Here is a 24,063-nt window from a genome sequence, read left to right as displayed (position 1 = left end):
TCATTATGATACTTTATGGAGCTCTGTAGTGCTTCATAGTACATTCAAGACTTTATCTATAGGTAAAAATTCCTCTTGCGGAAAAGACCGTACATCATTTTTACAGGACAATAAACACATGCGGCATTAAACGGAATCATAAAAATAGATCCACTGTGATTACTGTGTAGCCAAAAGATGCAGAGCAATCTTTACAAAGAGGCTGTGTAAAAGCTCTTTGTGAGATGGACCACACTGCCCTACATGATCAACCCATCTAGCTTCAATTATGTATGGTCAAGAGTTTCCAATAAAAATGCAAATGAAATGCCTTGAAGCGAAATGACTCATAATTAAAGAAAGAGAAATAAAACGAGAAAAAACCTTTGGTGGGTGCCTTCAGAACTGTGGTGACACAGCTGCAGACTGCGGACAGAAACCAGACACAGATCCGGGGAAGCTCTTTAGCTGTGACCAGTCTCCGGCAGCCACCCTCACCAATTTGTCCAAGATGCCAATACTGTTTTCAAGGCATCATGGGTCTAAAAATACTATGTGTTTAGACTACCTGCATTGTTCTTTTAATGTTAGACCAGTTACCTTACAGATCTGAAAATATGATTTATGAGACTCAAGCTCCTGGTGTAACTTGACTGACAAAAACCACCAGTGAGACATCAGAACACCTTGTTGTACATCATCACTAATAATTTAATATCTTGATTTGCCTTTTTCTCTAAAAGTTTTTTTTTTTTCTTTTGCAGTTAAACCTTTAAATAGTCAAAAAATACAAAGAAAGGAGAATACATTTATCCGGTCATTGTTCTTTGTGACAGTGGTTACGTCTTGTGTATGTTTTCAGGTAGGATAAATGAAGACTTTGGACACACAGCGGTCAGTCAGCTGTTTGCTTTAGTGAAGGAGTGCCCCAGTAACATAATGTCTGATGTCCTTGTTTTCAAGGCACTGATGACTTTTTTGTGATCCTTTTGTATCAAGTCTTAAAAAAGTAACTTTTTTCATCCAAATTTTCTTTAACTTACACTTCACATCCAGCAATGTTGTTATTCCACCTGAACATCGCAAGTATTGATGCTCAAACTATACATCATGCAGCCCTTACATGTGCTGCACATATTAAAAGCCCCACTTTGTATAGCAGTATTTAATGCTCCTCTCACGATCCGTCATACATATATTCATCCAATTTCAAAAATGGAAAAGATGAGGATTAAAGCTACCAGTAGCTTTGTTGCACAACCAGAGGCAGCAAAACCTTTGACCAAAAGTTCAACAATGTGAAAACTATTTTGATGGACCTTTGCTTATTAAATGCTCGAACTGTATCTGCTTCCAATTGCTGTGACCCTCGGTTCACTTCTCTCTTGTACAACAGGTGAATATGTTTTGGTAATTATATAACCTTCACCAGAATGATTCATCCAGTTGTTTGCGGCCTGTTGCTGTGGAAATAGAAAGCTTTCAATTTCTTATTCAACAGCAACAGGTAGAAAATCATGACCCACTGTTACACAAGCACTGTGCACTCAACATTTTATTTCTTTCCATGTCTACATTGGGTTGCTCCAAGTTTCCTCCTTCCTCCCACAGTCCAAAGACAAGCTCATTAGGTTAATTGGTGACTGTAAATTGTTTGCAGTGTGGCTGCGAGTGGTTGTCTGTCTATATATGGTTCCAGTCATCCCATAACACACAAAGAATTAGTTATATTGATAATGAATAGAGGAATGATCAAACCATGCATATAAAAAAAAGTCAAGAGTCTGACCTATTCTGTTACTTTCTGCTCTATCTGGGTTCATACCATGGCTGGTGCAGAAGACTTGTTCTAACCAAGCGGCAAAAAAAGAAGCCAAAGCCAAAGTGCAAAATCCTGCAGTTCATCCAGTGTCCACTTGAGGCTGGCTCCAGGAACACCAGAAGTCACATACACGTGACTGGGAAAAACATTGTTTTTTACAGCATAAATTCACATGTCTAAAGGCTGGTACAAAAAACGAAATAGGTCTGATTAGCTATTGTCATTGCTGGCGCACACTTTACGGGGGGCACCTTTGGGGCAGTAAAAACAAAAACACAACATTTATGTAAACAGTGGCCTGTTGCAAACAGACAGTTTTTAAGTTGGGGTGCAAAGTTTTCACTTAACCAAGATGAAACTAGTTAGTTTGTCATTTCAGTGGCACAGCATAGTTTGATTACACCACAGAGACATGAGGATCATCTTTACTAGTAGAGTCTAATGTCTAAACAAAAACAAAATATTATCGTCTGTTGTGCCTTATCGAACACACTAAAGGCTGAAAATAGCTACTGCCAAAGGACAAACAGCAATGAGAATGTATGCCCCCTATAAAAAATACAACAAAGCATTATGACAAGGTGATAACTAAAGCTACTCCCTTTATCAACAGATAGTGTAAAATAAGCACAGTGGTATCGAGTGGTGAAATCTTCAATTACTAAATAAGGTCATTTAAAATTACTCCGTTATTTGTGTGTCTAAATTTTCACTGCTCATGGACAACAACAGCAAGAGTGCAAAACAATGTCATCATACATTTCTAGGGATGTAATCTATAACGGAGAATGCACTGCCAAAAACAAGCCTCTGCCACCAAGTTATCTTACCTTTGCCTTAAGCAATACACTGTGCACTGCAAACCATGTTTAATGGAGAACTTTACACCCACAACCAAGGTGAAAGATTTAATTGGGACTTATGCCTATAGTATGTAGAAACAATCTCAGCAGGTGCAACACCTTAGATGGAAGTAGGTAATGTAAGCTCCTTCCAAAATGAGAAATTACATTCAAACTAGGCTGAGTTTGACGTTGAGCATAACTGGAGCAACCCAGTACAGAAACAGAGGCTTCACTTTGACAAGCAATACTAGACCTGTTGGGGAGTATTTAATAACTGACCAATCATTAAGCCCATTATCCAGTTTCACTCCAAACTGTTGTGTCAGTTTTTTTTCCCACCCATTTAAAAAAACAATATAGAGCAAATTTCTTAAGATAACCTCTCCATTTGTGCTTTTTTAGATGGTTAGGCCCTGTGTTGACATATCGGTTTTTTTCCAAGCGTCTTTTTTCATTTATCTGCAGCAGCAGGAGGCTGCCTGGAGAAATAGTGCAGCGCCTAGCGTCTTTTTTCCAAGCATGCTGCCTTTTTTTTGTGCTGCTGCTCCGAGTCCTTCAAGTTGAAAATCTGCAACTTTTCAGAAAGGCGCTGTCGATGTCACTAGCACTTTTTTCCAAATATAAAATATTCCAGTATTGTTGCTTCCTATGGATAGTGTCTTGTACACACATCCTCTTTGTTCCATGTCTGGGAAAAAAACAATCTCAAATAAAAGATATACAGTAAAAAGCAACAGATAAGTGTTATGTCATACAGCGACCGTTGCCAACATGCTCGTCATATAGACAAGACAGACATTCTAGGTGGACACAGATCCTTATGCATCTTGAACAAACAGACCAGTGGCTACAATACACAGCTTTCATTTTGCTTCTACCATGGACTCTGGACACTGCTTTACCTGTGTCCTCTGTCAACAGTCATTTGCACTGCCATATGCAGTCAGTAATGTCACAACAGATTAGATGTACATATAAGACAACATACTAATACTAAAGCTCTCAATGAAAAAAATCCCAAGAGAGTTAAAAGAGAACAAGAGAGAAATGTGAAAAATATATTCCAAGTTATCCACCTCTTCCCTTTTCCATGTGAAGGTCCTATGCTCATATCTTATGCAACCCTGTACCTCCAACACACATCCACACACAGATCACTCTCTACTGGTTAAGCACACACACAGTGAGAATGCTTTGTACTGTCTCCTTGGAGTGCACATCCAGCAACCACCTGTCAGCCCATATTTAATGCTGACGGCAGGTGCTGAAGCGTGTTTAAAGTGACCGTGTATCTCCCTGCATTCAAAGGCAACGGGTGCAGGATGTTCAACTCTCCTGGAAGAGTGCAAGGAGTTCACAAATATTTTGCTGATTTCTCAAAGCCTTTGAGTAAAAAGAAAGTTTTTAAGTCTTGTGTTTTTCAGCAATACTGTAAATCTAGTTCCTAGATTGTGATTCTGGATCATATAGTTATATAAAGCTTTAATTTCTAATGGGAATGTGCTCTGAGAGCCAAGGAATTTACCTCTAGCTGTGTTCAGGCTGTAATTCTCACAGAGAATAACCTTCAAATAAGGGCAGCTGCATCAGGCCTCAGCAGGTTCAAATATTTTTGGGGGAGAGACACAATGACACAAATCATCAATCATTCTCTCCTCAAGTGATATCCAGAAACCATAACATGTTAAAAAAATATACTGAAATAAAAAATAAAATCCTGAGTCATCTCAGAGCAATACAATTAGATTTAGCAAAAGTATTTAAACAAGCTCCTCATAACCATGTCTTTTTGACAAGGTGCAGACGGTTTAAACTAAAATGTAATTAGTGACTAAATTGGAAAATCTGTGCTATGGAACGCAGATGTCCCAAAGACTAAGCTAGGAACAGCCGTTATTCTTCTCTATTAGCCTTCTCATTTATCATCCGTTTCATCGTTAACCTGCTTTCCTCAGAACTACCGGGTTCCCTTATCCACTAATGAATGTGTGTGTGTGTCTGTGTGTGTGCAGAGGTGGGAGTGCACTGTACTCAACTTATCATTGTGGAAGATGACATTAAAACACTAACACAACCCAGACAGTGTTTTGGGTAGAAATTGGAATTACTTTAGGGCCCATCTAGCAAGGGAGTTTATGTGCATGGTGCAAAACACACATTTGGAGAGAGAGGAGATCTTTTCTCAAAGTGATTTTAAGGCACAGACATGCATATGGATTGTGTGGATGTGAAACAGAAAAGGGGCATTTGCGTGATGTAGCTCTTACAACTTTCTATGTTGGATAATGAAGTTCAAGAAGCTCAGCTCACTGCAGTCTGGAGACTCAGTTCATAGTGTCCCACCGTCCTGGGCAGGTTCAGAGTTTTTTTTGGCAGATATGCACATTAGGGCGTGCCAAATATTGGTGGGTACAGATCCCTAGCCAATTCTACAGAGAGGTATGTCAATGCTTTTGCACCACTTCTGATGGGGACCTCCCTTCAACGCGTGTGTGTGTGTGTGTCGGTGTGTGTGTGTGTGTGTGTGTCTGCCGTCCTATAGTGTTGCGGCTTATGTGTGTAAATCAGAGATGGGCATAGAATTAGATATACAGTATTTAAGAGGACCGGCTGGTCATCGATCACTCCACAACAGGCAGAAAATCAGCCAATTCTTTTTTTTTAAAGATTTATTTTGGGCGGGGAGAGACATGTGGAAAGGGGCCACGGGTGGAGGTGAACCTGGGCCTACCGCTCGAGATGAGAGGCTCAACACATGGGACGTGCGCCCTAACCATTGCGCCACCAGCGCGCCCCAAAAATAAACCAATTCTGATCAAAAGCTGGTTGATAGATGCATCTCTAAAAAAAAAAAACAGCAAAGAAAAATGTATTTAACTTGTTGCTTAGCTTTAAAAATAAAAAGGTTTTTGTGTCTGGCCAACTGTGTTTATGCATTTGACCTGCTGTTTGAATTTAACAAAAAACATGATTAGTATCAATGGTAATAACTTTCAGCAAGCTAGTGCGATAGAATGACACAGTGTGAACTAATACGTACCATATTAGTACGTTATCAAAGTCAAAAGGTCAATACCATGGCTTATTTACTAGCTGGTTTATGAGCGACTTACCGCCATATGTTTCACAGCGCTGATGCTTTATGTGCAAGTTGCTGACCACAGATGTTCATTTATCAAACCATATAAGCAATGAGAGCTTGTGGAGTGTAGCTTGCCTGACTTGGGTTGACAGAGTGGAGAGTGGAGGGTGACCACTGTGTACCACAGTACTTATAATAACCGGCCTTCTCGTCAGAACAATCCACTGTCATCTCTCAGGGAAAAAGCCAACATCAATTCTGACTCCTATGCACTGGCCAACAAATAAATATGTATGAATGTTAACAGCAGACTATCAGGTCTAGGTATGGTGAGAGCAGTATACCTGCTGCGCTGTGCAAAAATGTCTTCACAATGTATGCCGAACAAACTCCCTTCTGTCTTTATTATTCAATAACAGTTCTCATTAAAATACATGAGCGCCTTGACAACAAACAGAGTAAAGGACGCTGAATGGCAGTTAGGTAACTGATTTTGATTTTTTTAAAGGGAAAGAAAAACAGACAAAGAGATGAAAAGAGTTGCAGAGGAAGGGTGGTCAAGAATAGAGAGAGAGAGAGAGAGAGAGGGAAAGAAAAAGCAAGAGTCTAGCCTGAGGAGCGGGGGGAGTCTCAGCCATTACATCACTGCTGCAGTGGCTGACAACATTACCATAAGTAACACTCTTTCTCTCTCAAGGTCTGTCTCTCAAATACACAAGGTCCTGATTGCATCCAATAAAAAAGACTCTTTCCCTTATTGTAATCAATAAACTGAAACACATCAACTAATGCTTAAATTGTAACATCCACGCCACCACATAGAAAATGGTTTACAACTTTTTAGCACCTCATACATGAAAAAATATGTGATTATTATCTTGTACTAAATACTGTCTTAGTATAATATATACTCTTTGTCCTCATAGGAACAAAGAAGGTGAGAGAATTTGGGCTCAATATTTTAGGCCTCTCCTATTTCACTATTTCTTACTAACATACTTAATGCATTCCAGAACATATGCTTAAATTTACACAAAATTAGAATGATCAATTAGAAAGTCCCATTCAGGTTTCTTATTTTGCAGAAACCACATCAGTTTATTAAAGTTATTTTCAGTACAAGAGGACTGTTCTTTATTTTTTAGAAAAATGCTGAGATAATTAATTCAGTCTTCACAAGGTTATGTTGAATTGCAATGAGGAAAGCTGAGTGCAGGTAGCTGCATGTGGTTTCATCCAATTTGAATGACAGGCCTGCATTCAGTTGTATTTCCATGCTTAACGCACGTTATGGCCATTTGCTTGCACATTAAACCATGTCATGCCAACTTGAAGTTGCATTGCACTAAGTCTCACTGTTACTGTTTCGTTCTTACAAAGAAATGTATTCAGATGTATTTGGACAAATATAAAGGCACAAATATAAGCGGCATTCAGTTTACAGACAGATTGTGGTAAGGGTTGAGGTTGAGTGTTCAGGTCACCTTGTTAACCTAACCGTCCACCCCAACTGGAGGGAGTGTCATTTGTAATGAGTAATATGGTACTAAGTGAAGGGAAATGTAAGTGGCTTAGGAACATCTACCTATGGTTAGGCTCACGGTGAGATGGAGAGATGAAAAGGTCAAACAGACCTGCTGGGAAATGCCACAAACTCATGAAAACAGCAGGAGTGGACAGTCGAGGTGAAGGATTACATGTTTTTATATCAGATCCTATCATTGTATGTGATTGTACATGTTGTTGTTAAAAACTGACAAACCGTGCTATGCACATCCACGACAAATGTCAGTGTGTGTGTAGGTGTGTGTGTGTGTGTGTTTGTATGATATAAAGGGAGGGTGTAAGGGCACATAACTAAACAAAGAAGCTCAATGATCAATACTGGATATAGAGTTAAACATATTTGAGAAGGATGAAGGAAATGCTGCTGAATACTGTCACCTAAAGTCGGTTAAGGACATCTAGAGTCAACTTCATTTGAGTGAAGTGTCATTGATATTCTGTCAGTGTTGAGATCGTCTTTTGGATTAAATAATGTCTCTACATTGACAGTACTTGCTGGTGGGGGATCGTGGGCTCCCTGATCAGGATATATAATTTCCCATTCTTTGATGATGAAACACTAATGTAATAAACTCTTGTCCGAGTTTATTACGTTGGTTTTCATCAACTGATTTACATTTTGTTTTAAACTCCTTTAAGGTCGTCATGCTGAAAGTAGTCATTCATGATTTATACAGTAAGGGGGCAGAAATTTTACCAAACTAACCAACAGGAATACATCAAGCAACAACGCTAACAGCTAGCTTGCACTAGCTCATATTCTGGGTTGTTTTTATACAAGCCAAAACTATTTTGGATGATTGTTCCAGGTAACCACAGGTTGCAAATAGTGGTGGGCGATATGGAAAAAATATAATATAATGATTTTCTATGGCAGGATAATGATCACGATTTTATGGCAATTATTTTTTTCATACTGATCTTTAAGACTAATTTACAAGTTGATGACCAGTTCAACCATACTTATTTCCTGTATAATAATATCTTAAATGCAAAACAACTGTGCTGATAAGTTTAGGCTATCTTAATAACGTTTTTGTCTTCAGCCACAACCTGTCGGTCAATACATAGATACTTGCCAATAGGTGGCACCAAAGGGGGGAGGGAGAATGTTTGGAGGTCTGCCACAGAACACTTTTAGCCCTAAAAATATCTTTCCTGCATTCTGATCACTTTGCACACGTTTTCTGCACCACTTTAACATTATTATTCAGTATTTTGTCTTTTTTGTGTCTTTAAATCTATTTTAGTGTTACTCAGATACATACACACAGTGATGCATATATTTGGAAACATGTAGACTTCAAACATAATCCAGAATGTGTTTGTTCTGTGACCCATGGTCAAAGTAAGTTTTACTGAAATTCATAGAGGGGGCGGGACAACCTTGATTGACAGACAGACATTCACCATGGCAACTCACTCTCACCTGCCTGCTACACACTGAATGAGAGGAGAAAAGAGCTGCTGACTAACATCCCTTTAAGCAGCATACATTTAAATCAGTGCTAAAAATAAATGATTGTACAAAATATTTTTTTTAATAAACGAGGTCTGGATATGATCTTCCATCACTGGCTATTTGTCTGAGCTCCACTCTGTCTCTCAGCAGACTGTTTAGGATAATGTCTTTTTGGTTTGTTAAAGGTTTGTTGTTTTGCCACCCAAAGTTCAAACCTCAACTGTGCAAACTCTGCAAATAACTGTTTCATGCATCCTATCCGTTTGGAAAAATCTCAAACAGTTCCATATAACCGGGACGGAGAACTTTTTACAGGGAATTTTGCCAGGAAAATTAGAAATCATCTTAGCAAGTTGCATTGGGTAAACTTAAAGGTTTTCAAAGGGTGTAGACTGAAGCATTGCAAGTAGTTGCAGTCACTAGTTTCAAGTTCTTTTGTTGCCAATCTTTGGTTTGACCTGTCCTTAGATATTTAAGCTCACTAGAAAGATGTCTGGCTTGCCATCTTTTCCATGACTGAATACTTGTGAATCCCGTTGTAGCCCTTTTACTGAACAGATACTTTTGAAATATGTTGGGGGGGGTTACATATTACACTGACATCATGTTTATGTTTGTTGCAATTCAGTCCGTCTTTCTCTGGAGAATGTGCCACACATTCAGTGCCTCTTTCCTTGAATTTGTCTCTTCCAATGGCCAAAATGTGACCAGATCTGACACCAGAAATGAATTTGGACAAACAGAGTAAAACTCCAGTGTCTCAATTAGAGGGATAATGTGCCTTTTTACTCTGCACCTGAGCCATGTGAAAGTGAAACTGTCAAATGACTGTTGGAGAGTGTCTAGACATACACAGAAACACACACACACACACACACACACACACACACACACACACACACACACACACACACACACACACACACACACACACACACACACACACACACACACACACACACACACACACACACACACACACACAGACCACTATAATTGGCTGATGTTTTCACACAGATTCACATTCCCCAGCATGAAAGAAAAACAGAGATAAACAGGCAGACATTCAGGACCGCAGAGAAATGCATCTGTTATTTCTGCTACAGTAAAATTACAACAGTGTCTGTATGAATCCAATACAGTGACGCAGCATCTTTGCAGCATCACCCAAAGGCATATGCAGTGAGAAGAGAGAGGGAGGGAGAGACACAGGATGAAGTGGCAAAACAAAGAGAGTGGGGGAGATATTGAGAAACTCACCTGGCTAGATGGGATGTTGACCACGGCTCAGAGGGAAGGATAACATCCGAGACCTGAAAGGGTGAGAGATGGAGAGAGGATAAGGGAAAGGAACAGTTTTGAGGGAGAGAGAAAGGGAAAGAGAGAGATTAGATTTGACTGCTGGTACTTTGGGAGTGCAGTGGCAGGTGGCACTGTGTTTAGTGCACACACAAAAACACTTGTCAGTGTATCTTATGGACAGATGGAAGGGGAAGGGGTTGAGGTGGAGTTAAGAGTATTGAGAAGACAGTCGGACAGTCTGGCTGATAGCACTTTCCAATCAGTTGTGGATCTAAAGGAAGCCCTGTGTTATCACCCTGCTGAGAATAGCAGAGTACACATGAGAGGCTGAGAGAAAGTGACAGCAAGAAAGGGAGCCCTTATCAGAGGGTGTGCTTGTGTACGTGTGTGAGTGTGTGCTTGTTAATGCCGCATGTGAAGCATTCCTTCGACAGCAACCACAAAGAGTGAGATGTAGCTCCCCTTCTCTTCTCACACACACACACACACACACACACACACACACACACACACACACACACAGACGACAGGGTAAACAACACCATGCATCTCCATTTCAACAATACACAGAAGAGCAGATACACACTAATTAACTTCAATCCAGTAGCCGCAGTGTGATCATACAGATACACTGAGACACCACAGAGGGCAACAAGTTCATTATCAGTGTGGATGGCCCTGAACTTCTATGAGACTACTTAAAGCATTGCTGTCAACATGCTTAGCAGCAAACATTTCCAATGCTACACATATTCAATTTGGACTGTGTTTTTTTTTTTTTTAAGACCACTAACTCACTATCTAATTATAGTAGGCATTACAAGTGTCCATGCAGGAGCTACCATGCCTCTCTAACCTGCTTCATAATTCAAATGCTGCACAAGAGAATTATTGGATGCTGGCAACAGGTTGATACATATGTGTGCTTATACAATAAAATCAGCAGTTCTCATCTGTGGATGAATATGAATAAGTAATTCAATATCAGGTTGGTTATATAGGTAACCACTATCACATGAAAGGGGAGGATCTTTCTAGATCAAAATCCTCTAAACGCTCTATTCATAAAAAATAATATTTGTGTTTTCTTTGCAGTGACTGCACATTGACCCTAATGGCTGAATGTGTTCAGCACGGAGTCTGTTTGCTCCTGCAGTGACTCCAAAGGAGAAGCCTCTGCTGTTTGCACAAAGTGCATACCTGCACAATTAGAACAAACTCATGTAGGATTTCACATTGGTGAACAAGTTGACCTTAAAAATATCAAGTTTCTTAAAAGCTACTATCCAAAACCTTTACGCATAAGCTTTCTAAATAAAAAAAATCTGACTCTTCATTCCACATTTGATATTTTCTCCTAATAGTATTTATTTAGTCTTTTGCGCAATAGTTCTCAATGCTGATATACATTGTGTTGCATCATGGTGTGAAGGTGATTATCTACAGGGCTGATCGTCAGGTATGTGTGTAGTTTTCTGCAAAGACCCTTTATTCACAACTACAACTTTTGGTTGAATATAAACAAGAGGCTGCACTTTTTCTCCTTTCTGCTGCGAACGCTCTCTACTCATTGAAAAGAATAGAAAAAAGACGCTGACAGGAAAAAAAAAAAAACCTAGGTGGACATCGGCCCTAAGTCTTCAAACTAGACTTCCTGCTTTCTTTCTACTTGTACCATTAGCAGAATGCTAACACGACCTCCATCCCTTGGGTTTTATTTTATACCGTTGTTAGTACGTATTTTCAGGGATTCATTCATCTTGATAAATTTGTGGACATATCTTTAAATTGTGTCAACCATCTGACAGTAATTCTACTTTTGGGTCTGTGAAGCTGTAACCTTATATGGGTGAAGAACCTAAGTAGTAGCAGATCTATGTTTGGATAGGAGCCAACTATATGTTGTCAGCAACTGTTTGCTAGACAGAGAGTCTACATCTGATACGCACACAAATCAGTGTCATGTCATCTTTATTGTTTTATAGTGATGTACCCAAATGGAAAGGAATTTGTGGGCTGTACCTTCTAGCAGACTATAAGCCACACTGTGTGATGAAGACTTTGCCATTTTGCCATTTTGCCATTTTGCCCATGATGGCCACTTTCCAATGATTGTCAATGATTGTGAGATCTTGGTCAGCATGGGTCAGCGATGGTCTGCACTTTGTCATGTGTGTTGTGTTTCTGTGTTGTCTGACCATGGCTGAATAAATCTAAGATGATCCACAGTCTGTTTCACGATCTCATAATTGTCCATCTCATACAGAAATAACCCCCACCTAACAACCGTACTATATCATCGGACATTAAGGAAATGTGTTGAAGTGCTGACTTCTCGGACAACAATGCAGCAGCTGTATGTCCTCCTCCTAAGTTTTGATCCTGGTGCGGCATGGTCTGTTTAGAACAGAGAAGTGAACCTTCGCCTATTGATTTGCCGGGCAAACACCAAACCAACAGGTGTTGCAGCAATGAAAGCAGCAAGCAAACTGGTTCAGATGGAACTGATTCTACCCGACCATAAATGCTTTAGCATTTTTCTAATAAGCTCCATGACCAGAAACGTAAAACTAGGATAAATATATAAATATTGGAGATGCTTTGAGAGAAGTTAGAACTCAGAAATATTTTAAGACCTATTCAGAGCTGGTCAAATACAGAAGCTTCCTTGTCCGTGACATTGCAAGCTGTGTGCACATCGACTCTAAGGAGGAGGGGACAGGGGGAAACAGTGCTCTCCATGTTTTGAATTTGGACTGCAGTACCTATTTCAAACGCTAGGTGTCAGGGTTACATATTGCTCCTTTAAAATGTACTTGCAAGATTATGCTGAATCATTACCCCCTGTTGTGAAAGGACAATGGATAAGATAAATATATACATGAAAGCTAGTGGGGGAGCACAAAAACAAAAAATATGCTTTAGATCACCAGCAGGGCATAAATGATGTCAAGCTGTTACACAGCAGGCAACAGCAGGGACAGTTTTTACATCAAAATCTCTTCTGTCAAATGGACACAGGATGGAAAACATAGACACATGAAAAGATGGAGGCACTGGAGAAGAAAATATTGAAGAAGGATTGTTACTCTTTTTCCAAATAGCCTCCAAACTTAATGTGATTCAATCAATAAATTGTGATTAACGAAGAAGTTCTTCACACAGAAATGATCTTGTTTTTTTAAATCATGTATAAGTGGGGAATGTAACTGATGGATGACTAAGGGAGAATATTAGTTATGTGCAGTCCTAATTTCTTCAATCATCACAATCAAAAGAGATGCATGACATGGTATGTTAATGATGGCCGCTCTTTGTAATGCAGACAACAGTCAACCAGTAAGTCGGCCTGCCACTCAGCAAATCATCATTCAGCGTCTGTGCTTTTTTCACAGCTTCATCAGACTGATGCCACTCCGTATCTGATCAAACTGAAGACAACTCTAGAGGAGTACAACAGTTCCTTAGGCTTTGCATCATTATCGCAGTGTCTGTCTTCATTTACATCATAATCTCAAAAGTCTCAAATTCAGTCATTTGTTGCCCTTCATGTGACGCCTTTCCAACAAGTTGAAAGAATTCATGCCAGAAATTGTCTTCTTTCAAAAGGCTAAGTTTGCAAAACAAAAAAATGCACAAACAAGGTTTTTGTATTAAAGGCCTGTGGTATACTGCAATTCAGCACTACAAGTAAGAACACAGCACCTCAGAACTGCTTAGGTAGCATCCAATAAAAACAGTTAGTACACATGTGTTTACTAATGTGTTTGCCCTTGCAGTTCCAAACTGATTGATGGGAACTAAGACCTAATTAGAGATATCAGCAGGAAGCCCTTTTAAGCCTTCTGCCTTGGCCTGATGTTACCAACAATAGAGATTCTTAATCTGATCAAATGGTGTTTGACTAAGAAGCTGGACTCACATGACATGGTTTACATGGCAAATACCCAGTTCACTATGCCATGGAATGGCCTCAGCTGTTTATAAAGTTTCATCAGGTTTGTGTTGAATAGATACAACTACATAGGAGACAAAGGGAAATGTAACTTCTTCAAGTAAAGCAGGAACAGTTATTGACACTAATACACATTTAAATGTCCTTTTTTTTTAAACAAGACATTACTTCAAATTAATGGATGTAAGGAAAGACCACATAACTCAACTTCAAACATGAACAGTTGTGCATTCCAATGCAGAGTAAAGGCTAATAGGGATCAATAATGGCAAGGCTTACAGTCACACACATTCCCTGAAAAATAAACATCCCTAACACTAAAGTACTGTTTACCTGCTGAAAGAAAAATTTGATGAGTCTGATGAAGTATTTCTCGACTTAGAAGAACAAGCAGACTATTAAGACCATGTTAAGTCATTGAAGTAAGCACCTAGAATGTAACTATCATGTGCCAAGATCAGATTTAGGCAAGATGATCAAAAAAAGGATGAAAAAGTACAGACATTAAAACACTTGATCCAGTTTATGTTTGAGTCTGCAAAATCTCTGAAATGTGATTCAAAAATAATAAAACTGACGATCACTGGAGGATGTCAACATATGAGATGAAGGGCACTAACACCAGATCTTTTTCATAATGGGGAAAAGGAACAGCCATACAGACAAAAAACATGTTGATATTAATAACACAATTACATTAAAAAAGTATTGTTTACATTGTCTACATTGTAGTTTTCACTTTGCTCAAATGACATTAGTATGTTGTATAACTGCATACTGCACTGTATTGTATCTGCATAAAACCTCTCAATGGTCCTAGCATTGTTATGATGATAAAACCTCAAAGTGACTAGATTCTTACTAGGAACCAACAGAATGTGTTCAGGTAAAACCCTGTGTTTTAGTAACCAGATGACAGATGAAAGAGGAAAACAGAAAAGACTATGCCTTCCCAGAAAAGAAGCAAAAGCTCATTATGTCAACAGGATATACACACCATCAGGCAGCATGGCAAACAAAGCAGGCAAGTAATTGGGGTTTGCAAAAGGCCATGGAGAAAGACAGAACGTGTAATCTCAGGCAAGCTTTCGGTCCTGTACCTTTGTGACACAATCATAAGTGACTGTTTTGGAGACGAGTGTAAGGATTAAGAATAAGAATAGGAATGATGTTTCCCACCTTGATTATTCAGATTTTATTCGTTTTGGGATGAGTATCAAAACAAAGCAGAATTATTGCCGCGTTCCATTTACCTCGGAAGTCAGAAGTCGGAACTGGGAATGACGTCACACCCTAGTAAACTGCGTTCCAGTTGCAAGTCGGAAAAGCAACATGGACGCGTCCAGGAGTACCTTTGTTTTGTTAGCTAATACTAGACGATAATAACACACTATGTGATAGTTTCTGACCGAAAATAACTTGAAAACACCTCCACAGATAGAACTTGCACGATACCATCGGTGTGATTGATTTAATTACACAAAAAGAGGAATAAGCAACTAATAAACTCAACAGTTGCATCTTAAACATCCCTTTCAATGCACGTAGCAGCCATATTGGATCTGAACTCGGGCTACTTTTTTTTCACAGAGTTTTCGAGTCGTAATTACGACTTCAGGGGGCGTTCCAGTTGACACTTGAACTGGGAATTTCCCACTTACAAGATCAACTGGAACACACCAGAAGGTTGTGTTTTAGTTTTTGAAGCACATATGGTAATGAGCCGATTAGCGTGATGTGGTAAATATATTGTAATATTGAATATATGATCAATAAATTGTAAAGAGCAAAAACTACCAGGCCACATGACCAGGTTTCCATATACACCTATGGCTAAGTGAGCTGTGTGGGCAAGCTAAAGAGAGATTAACTGTGCAAAAGGCAACTTTCAACAGTCAAAGAGAAGCTTGAATTTAAAGAGCCCATATTCTGCCCTTTTTGGGATTCGTATATTTAATCTATGTGCCTACTTTTGTACGTTCAAAAGTATAGCTAAAGTCCGAAAAAAGTGTCTGTTTTCATGTACTGCTCCTCCTTGCTCCCTCTACGCTGAGTCTGTCAGCTACGCTCTGTTGAGCCCCCACTGTTAGACTCCACGTGGACTAAGTCTGCTCTGACTGGTCTGCCGATCCGCTCTGTCGTTATTGGTCAGTTGCTCAGCACGGTTCTCGGAAATGTCCCGCCTCTTTTACCATATTGGGAATGCAGCCACTGGCTCCGTCCGAGGGTAGCATAAACATTAGCACCTTAGCACTACTGTGCTACCGCAGGCTACGGCATATCGTGGCCGTGCTACAGAAGTTAAAGGGCGTGCAACATGAGCTGCAGGGCTTGCCACAACAACCCAATGGGCTTAGATCAGTGATCTCACACTGACAATGACGTCGGACTGACACATTTTTTTCGAGGGGGGCTAGAACCGAGCGTTACATGCAGCTAATGCTGCAACTAACAGGAGGACGTAGGAGAAGCCGCGTTTCCGCGGACTTTGAATTTTTGCAAATAGGTGTGCCTAAACATGCACAGGACACTTGGAAAACACACTAAAGAGCATATAAAACCAGAAAAAGCATAATATGGGACATTTAATCTTTGAATGCAATTAGTCAAGTTCTAGAAATTCTAAAAACAGTTATGTGTTTCAAATTTCAAATATTATTCATACGATAGAATATTTTTGTGTATAGTGATATTGGTCTTATGTGGTACAAGCAGCAACACTGTATAGGTCAAAATAAGTCCAATTGTTTGCAATAAAAACCTCTTAACTGTAGTATATATATATGTATTCAGTGTTTTTATACTGTTACCTCTGTTTTCATGTGTTTCTGGATCTTTCAAGGCTTCCATGGTCTGCTCTGAACCCCCCTCAGTCACTCTACAGTTGGGTGCTGTTTAAGCTGCATTATACTGATTTGGAGAACAAACAAGTCCACCATTACAACAATGTGTAATTGGATTTGATGATTTTGTTTTTTAAGTAGAATTTTTTACTTTTTCACCAATTGTCTTTTTTGCATTGGATTGCACATAAATACTTACAATGAAGCCGCTTCGAGGACAACGTTCTCTGTAACATGGGTTGCATGAACCACTAGGCCACAGGTGACCCAATAAGTATTTTTTCTGGTTTATTGACTGCCTGTCTTTTCAAGGCAGCTTCTGTTTCTTCTAAGTCCGGAAATACTTCATGTCAAAGACAACCTTAGACTTTTCATGATGAATCAACGCTGGGAAGAAACAACAACAATTTATCCCAAACAAAATAGTGTAAAGAGGGGTGTAAAAAAAAAGGTGTGGAAAGAAATAAAAAGCACTCTGCAGCATAAAGTAGCTGAATGATTATTGACTATGATTATTCTATGAAAACCCTTTTGTCCGTGTGTTTTTGCGACAGACTATATGAATCATCCTTTCAGAGTGTTCTACCCACAATGCATTAAGTTTGAATGTGTATGTTTAAGGGGAGGAGGAATGTCCTGCTGAAGTGATGTGGCTGTTTCTAATAAGTTTTTCCTCAACAGACTACAGAAAATAAACCCTAATTTGTGTTTGCAACTGAAATAAAGAGAGAAATAAATAAACTATAGGGCATGAGAAGGAGTGGACGAGATGGAAAACCTGAAAAGACTCATTAAAATCCAAATTATGGAAGTGAATTTCCTCTCCCCAATCTTTTCTAGTTTGATAAATTACATTTTATTGCAGTGTTAAAAAAGAGAGAATGGAAAGAGCAGAAATAATAGCAAAGGCTGCAGACGCATTAGAGAATAAATGATTCTTCTTCAGATGTTCTCTGGTATCTGTCTCTTTCTTGCTTCATCAGTATTTCACAGTGAAGAAGAAGACACAACACCATATTTAAGATCAAATAAAACGCCACTCAGCTTCAGACATTGTACAGCTTCAGGTGGTGAGAGAAAGCATTTTCACAGCTTCTTCATGAGCTTGCGTGGGCGGGAACATAAACAGCAGCACTCATGTATGTTAAGAGCAAGCTAATTACCTCTCCATTATGTGATGTTGCATAACGACACCAGTGCTCAGATGTCAACAGTGCATGCACACACAAGTACACTTACACTCACTAGAAGACACACATGTACAGCTAATGGTCATCAACACTTGCTATTGTTCTATTTCAAAATCAGCGATAGGACCAACCTTAAAAGGTATACCACAGGGCTTGGATGATATGCTTCCGCCCTGGTGCGGTTTTATCTTAATTCTTGAGTGCCAATACCATTTGTATTGCCAATCTGACGATTATGATTACAATTTTCAAACAAAAAGAAAAGATGAATGATAGAAAAGGAGAAAGAGTACAATACGAAGATAAATAATCCAAAAACAAGGCACATCCCGTTACTCAGTCAGTTTTCACTTTTCTTACTATCTATCAAACACTTGGCTCACGTATACAGTTGATCTGTTCCCACAAATTATTTCTCTGTGATGATAATCTGAAAAGTATCTGTTGTCTTTGTTATCTTGGCGACAAGTCCCGCCCCATCTAGTATTATGCATAGTTGCCTGAAGCAGTCACATAAGCACATTTCTGAACAGTACAGGCTGAGATCTGAATCCAAACACAGTGATGTCCTTTTTAAGAATGAGGGGGGCTAGTCTTTCAGCTGGTTCAGTCAGAGAGACTGATGGGGGATGACACAGAGTTACAAGCTCATTAATGAGCTGATATCCTAGGCTTTTGAGAAAACAAGACGTACATTGTGTAATATTTTTTTGTCTTTTGGCTGTTATCAGCTTACGTTGACTGTTCTTCTGAAAACAGATATGACATCATGATTATCGATCCCAAGGGAAAAAAAGGGTTTTAAATTGTTCAATAAAAAAATCTAAATATCTATGTGGTTAGATTTTTTTCCCTACCCCTATTTAATGGTGTTTATTTTTTTATTTTTTTACCACAACTGTTTTTAGAAGTTTAAATGATTACTATGTTAACATTACATGACAAACATCCGAGCGCTGCCCTCATCGTGGCTGGGGATTTTAACAAGGCGAACCTGAAGAAAGTTATGCCGAGCTTTTTCCAACATGTCACTTGCTCCACCAGGGGCAACAATACACTGGATCATTGCTACACGCCATTCAAAGAGGGCTACAAGGCGATTTCCCTGCCCCCACTCGGTAAATCAGACCATTCCGCCATTTACCTTTTGCCAAGGTACAAACAGACTGGGGCATGTTCCAATCCAGCTCGAGTGACGTAGACGAGTTTACGGAAGTTGTGACGGACTTCATAGCAACGCTGGTAGACGACTCCGTTCCCATGGTGTCTGTCCGGATTTTCCCGAACCAGAAGCCATGGGTGGATAAATCTATCCGCACCGCTGTGAACGAACGGACGGCTTCATACAACTCGTCACTTCCCACCGGCAGGACGGAAGAATACAAAGCGGCATCTTACAGACTGAGACGAGCAGTGAAAGACGCTAAGCGGAGGTACAGAGACTAAGTGGAATCATAGTTCCAGCAGCGTGATTCAAGGAGCTTGTGGCAAGGACTGCAGACAATTACTGACTACAGGAAAAGAGCCCATGTCTCGGTGAGTGCAGACGCTGCTCTGGCTGACGAACTTCATGACTTTTATGTGCGATTCGAGGCTAGTGCTAGCACCGCTAACGTTAGCATTCCAATTGATGCAGCCAGCAGGAGGCCGGAGCGACAGACTCGCACCCACTCACTGTGTCAGAGCACGACGTGAGGAGGACACTGAGAAAGGTAAACACCAGGAAGGCTGCCGGGCCAGATGGTATTTCTGGCAGAGTGCTGAAGTCCTGTGCCGACCTGTTAGCTCCAGTGTTTACCACCATCTTCAACCTCTCCGAGTCAGTCTGTGTTCCCCACATGCCTGAAAAAAGCTACTATTGTCCCTGTACCGAAGAATGCCTCTCCAGCTTGCCTTAATGACTATCGCCCAGTAGCATTCACCTCAGAAGTGATGAAGTGCTTTGAGAGACTCATCAAGATGCAAATCTGCTCCTTGCTCCCTGAGTCTCTGGATCCACTTCAGTTCGCATACAGACTGAACAGATCCACAGATGATGCTGTCTCCCAGGTACTGCACACCACCCTCACCCATCTGGACAGAAGGAAGGGGGACTATGTGAGACTGCTGTTCATTGATTTTAGTTCAGCTTTCAACACCATAGTCCCCGCCAACCTCCATTCCAAGCTGATCAACCTCGGACTTAACACTTCCCTGTGTGCTTGGATCCTGGACTTCCTGACGAACAGATCCCAGGTGGTCAGAGTGGGCAGACACACCTCCAGCCCCTGCACCCTCCACACCGGAGCACCACAGAGCTGTGTCCTCAGCCCCCTGCTCTTCACCCTGTACACACATGACTGTGTGGCCACAAGCAGCTCCAACATCATCGTGAAAGTTGCAGATGACACGTTGGTTGTTGGTCGCATCAGCAACAATGATGAGCAGGCGTATACAGGGGAGGTTGGAAACCTGTCACAGTGGTGCCAGGACAACAACCTGCTCCTGAACGTCAGCAAAACCAAGGAGCTGATTGTGGACTTCAGGAGAGGACAGCAGAGGGATTACACCCCACTGACAATTGATGGGATGCTGGTGGACAGGGTGTGCAGCTTCAAGTACCTGGGGGTGCACATCTCTGGGGATTTAACATGGACAACCCACATAGACAGTCAGGTGAAGAGGGCGAGGCAGCGCCTCTATCACCTCAGACAGCTGAGGAAATTCAAAGTTTCTGTGAAGGTCCTGAAGACTTTTTATTCTGGAGCGGTGGAGAGTGTGCTGACTGGAAACATCACCCAGTGGTACGGGAACAGCACTGTGCGAGACTGAGAGCAAGAGCCCTGCAGAGGGTGCTGAAGTCAGCAGAGCGTACCATGGGTACAACACTCCCCACCCTCCAGGACATCTTCACAAGGAGGAGCACAGCCAGGGCAAACAGGATCATGAGTGATCCCCACCACCCAGATAACGGACTGTTTACATGGCTACCCTCTGGCAGGCGCCTTCGACACATCAAGGCGAACACAGAAAGACTCAGGAAGAGCTTCTTTCCTCAGGCTGTCCGGACTGTTAACTCCACTCTCCTCAGTTAAAAACAAAACAGAACTGTGACTACATGATGCACACACACCACACATTCCAATCTGCACATTGCACTTTGACACCCTGGACACTTTACACACTGACACCTTACACTGTTTACATTATTCTATATTTTGTACATTCAAATATTTTTTTTTTAAATTTTTACATTATATTCTATTTTACTGGACCCTGGACACTTTACACACTGACACATTACACTGTTTTCATTACTCTATATTTTATATTTTGTATTCAAATAATTCTTCTTTTTTTTTTTACATTATATTCTATTTTACTGTATATATGTGTATTAGTAATTTGAGTGTTTATTGCATGGCCTTGCGGAACAGTCCTTACATTTCACTGCACATATGTATGAGCATGTGACAAATAAAAATATTGAATCTTGAATCTTAAATTACTGAGAGACTGGAGGTTTCATTCAACCACCAGGTCAAGTTAGAATGTTGACATGCCAACTGCATGCTTACATTCATTCATTGCTTTACTGCTGAAAAGCACAAGAAAACGCCAAACATTAAGTGACATGAAAACATGTTAAATGTGTATATACTTGATACAATTTTCCAGTGTTTATACATTTCTCTAACTTCTAAAACTGACATGTTAACTATGAAATGGCTGAATGCTAACTTTAGGTGTAACTAACAGGTTATTAAACATGTTTTTTTCTTAACTCATAATATAGCCCGATGTGTCTGTAGATTTTCAGTATCCATCGTCTGTAGTTTCTCATCAAGCGGGAAACTTCAGAATTTAAACCGTTGCTCAGATTGGCGACTTTAACATGACTTAAACCTGAAGCCTAACAGTGAGACAGTGATTTCAGTGAGGAAATGTTATATATTGTGTTCAAGTTCAATCCTCTACTGCACGTGTGTCACCAGCCATCTGTGGCATGGTTTTGTTTTGTCAGATGGCGTGTTTACATTGCACTTCCTAGGTTGACAATGTTGATATAATACATAAGGGGATATATGGCTGGGCATCTGTATAAAAAACAATGTTTTAATTTTCTATTTGATTGGATGGAAGTGGTACTCAGCGAGCCACATTGATCAAAAAATATTTCTGCAAGAGCCACAATCAAAAAACCTCTTCTTTCCTTAGGGAAACACAGCGACATGGCTTGCAAAGAAACATTTCTGCTGACAATGTTTCCCTTTTTTAAATAATTACTTTGGATTTTTTTCTCCAAGTACAGTAGGACCTAAAAGAGCCACAACTAGTCCCAAATGAGCCACATGTGGCTCAAGAGCCTCGGGTTGAGTATCACTGTCTATGCATTCCTATGTCTGACTTACTGTCCATATCAATCTGCTCTTTTCAACTTGACACGTGCTGAATTGGCTCGGTGAAAAAAGGCTCGGCGCCTGTTTTCAGGCTGTCAGCAAATCAGTTTATTGTACAATGAAGCGTTCTGCCTGTCCATATTCAGATTAGATCTAACCATGAACAGTATATATAGTTAGAGATGTTCATTATACATTTGTACAGAAATGAACAACATGTCTGTGAGGTTGTAATAAAAAAATAAATAAAAAAAAAACAATAATAACTGTGGTACATGTGTGATAGATCATAGAAACAGAGTTTTCCAAGAAATATTAGTGTGTGTGTGTGTGTGTGTGTGTGTGTGTGTGTGTGTGTGTGTGTGTGTGTGTGTGTGTGTGTGTGTGTGTGTGTGTTCATGAGTTTGTTTGTGTACGTTTAAATGTGTTGGTGTGACTCTGGTTGGCGGGAGAGAGTAGGGAGGGTTGCTGTGGGTGGCGATGAGCAGCTACTCAGTTTCCACAGCAACACCCCGACTCGGTCAGTCTCCATGGCAACTGATAACAGCATTAGCTGATTCAGCCGAAGTAAAGGTTCATATTTGCTTCTTTTTTTTAGACTGTTGATGACAAATGGATGGTGGGCGCAGGGACTCCTGGGACACATTAGAAAGAAATCCAGCGGCTTTAAAGCCAAACAACTAAGTTTGTGGAGATAAAGTGGAACAATGTCTCATGGCTATAATGTGCCAACTATTAAACAAAGAATATTACAATTAGTGTAGCTAATGTGGATAATCACTCTTTGGACAAAGTGGTGGAATAAATGGAATAAATCTTCCAGCCAAAGGTGGAAGTTATTCCAGTTATTTTAGTTATATATGAATCACATTCATAATCCATTAGTTTCTTTTGAATGTACTGTTATATTTCTGGAATATCAAGAGGAATGTGTTTTATTAAGAGTGAACACCTATAGGAGACAGTGGTGAAGGTTACAGGGTCAATAACATGGAAGCCTCTTGGGACGAGCAGAGACAGAGAAATCATTTGGCTCTCCATCTTATCAATAAGCAGTGACCAAAGAGTCTGAAGCTTTACTGTAACAAATGGAGGAGCACCTCTCCCTCAGCACCATGAAATATAACCCAATTAGCACAAACACAACCCACAACACATGGATACAATAACTTGACCTTGGATTTAATTTTCGTTCACTCCCACCACATTTATCATCGCAAAGAAAATAAGGAGGAGAGGCCGGGTGATTGGACTGAGGTTAAAGGAGAAACATGCAAAGTACAGGAGAGTAGGGGACACTTAAAGACGGCTCAATGTGAGGTCAATAAGTACTCAGTTAATGGTGAAGACATAAAGGGTGTAAGCTAATATTAAGTGTCAAATTTTAACTACCTGTATCACAATCAGTCTTTTCCTGATGTTGCATGTGTCTCCCTGTTTACCTCAATGATTCAAATTTTTGAGAATCAATTTATCCACAACACTGTTATCATAAGAGTCAGAAAAGAGTGCCAATACTTGATCGATGGATAGCAGCAAAGTAAAATGTTAATGCTCAGGAATCTTATTAACTCTAAATGGGCTACAGTATGCTGAATATTTTATGGCCACGTTCCAAATCATAAATAGACCCACCCA

At 40.1% G+C, this 24,063-nt stretch overlaps 1 protein-coding gene across 10 annotated transcripts in view; it reads right to left on the bottom strand.

Annotated features, from left to right (window-relative positions):
* map2 (microtubule-associated protein 2) overlaps positions 1 to 24,063 on the bottom strand; it is an 87,365-nt gene that overhangs the window by 51,607 nt on the left and 11,695 nt on the right. For all 10 annotated transcript variants that reach the window (XM_065962582.1, XM_065962580.1, XM_065962585.1 and 7 more), the window contains one exon: positions 10,017 to 10,069. The gene's annotated coding sequence lies outside the window, so the exon portion shown is untranslated. The remainder of the gene's footprint in view (positions 1 to 10,016; positions 10,070 to 24,063) is intronic.

The sequence above is a fragment of the Labrus bergylta genome, chromosome 13, assembly GCF_963930695.1.
Source record: "Labrus bergylta chromosome 13, fLabBer1.1, whole genome shotgun sequence".
NCBI lineage: Eukaryota > Metazoa > Chordata > Actinopteri > Labriformes > Labridae > Labrus > Labrus bergylta.
Note: the sequence above shows the minus strand (reverse complement) of the source record. Positions and strands in the feature narration are given on the sequence as shown.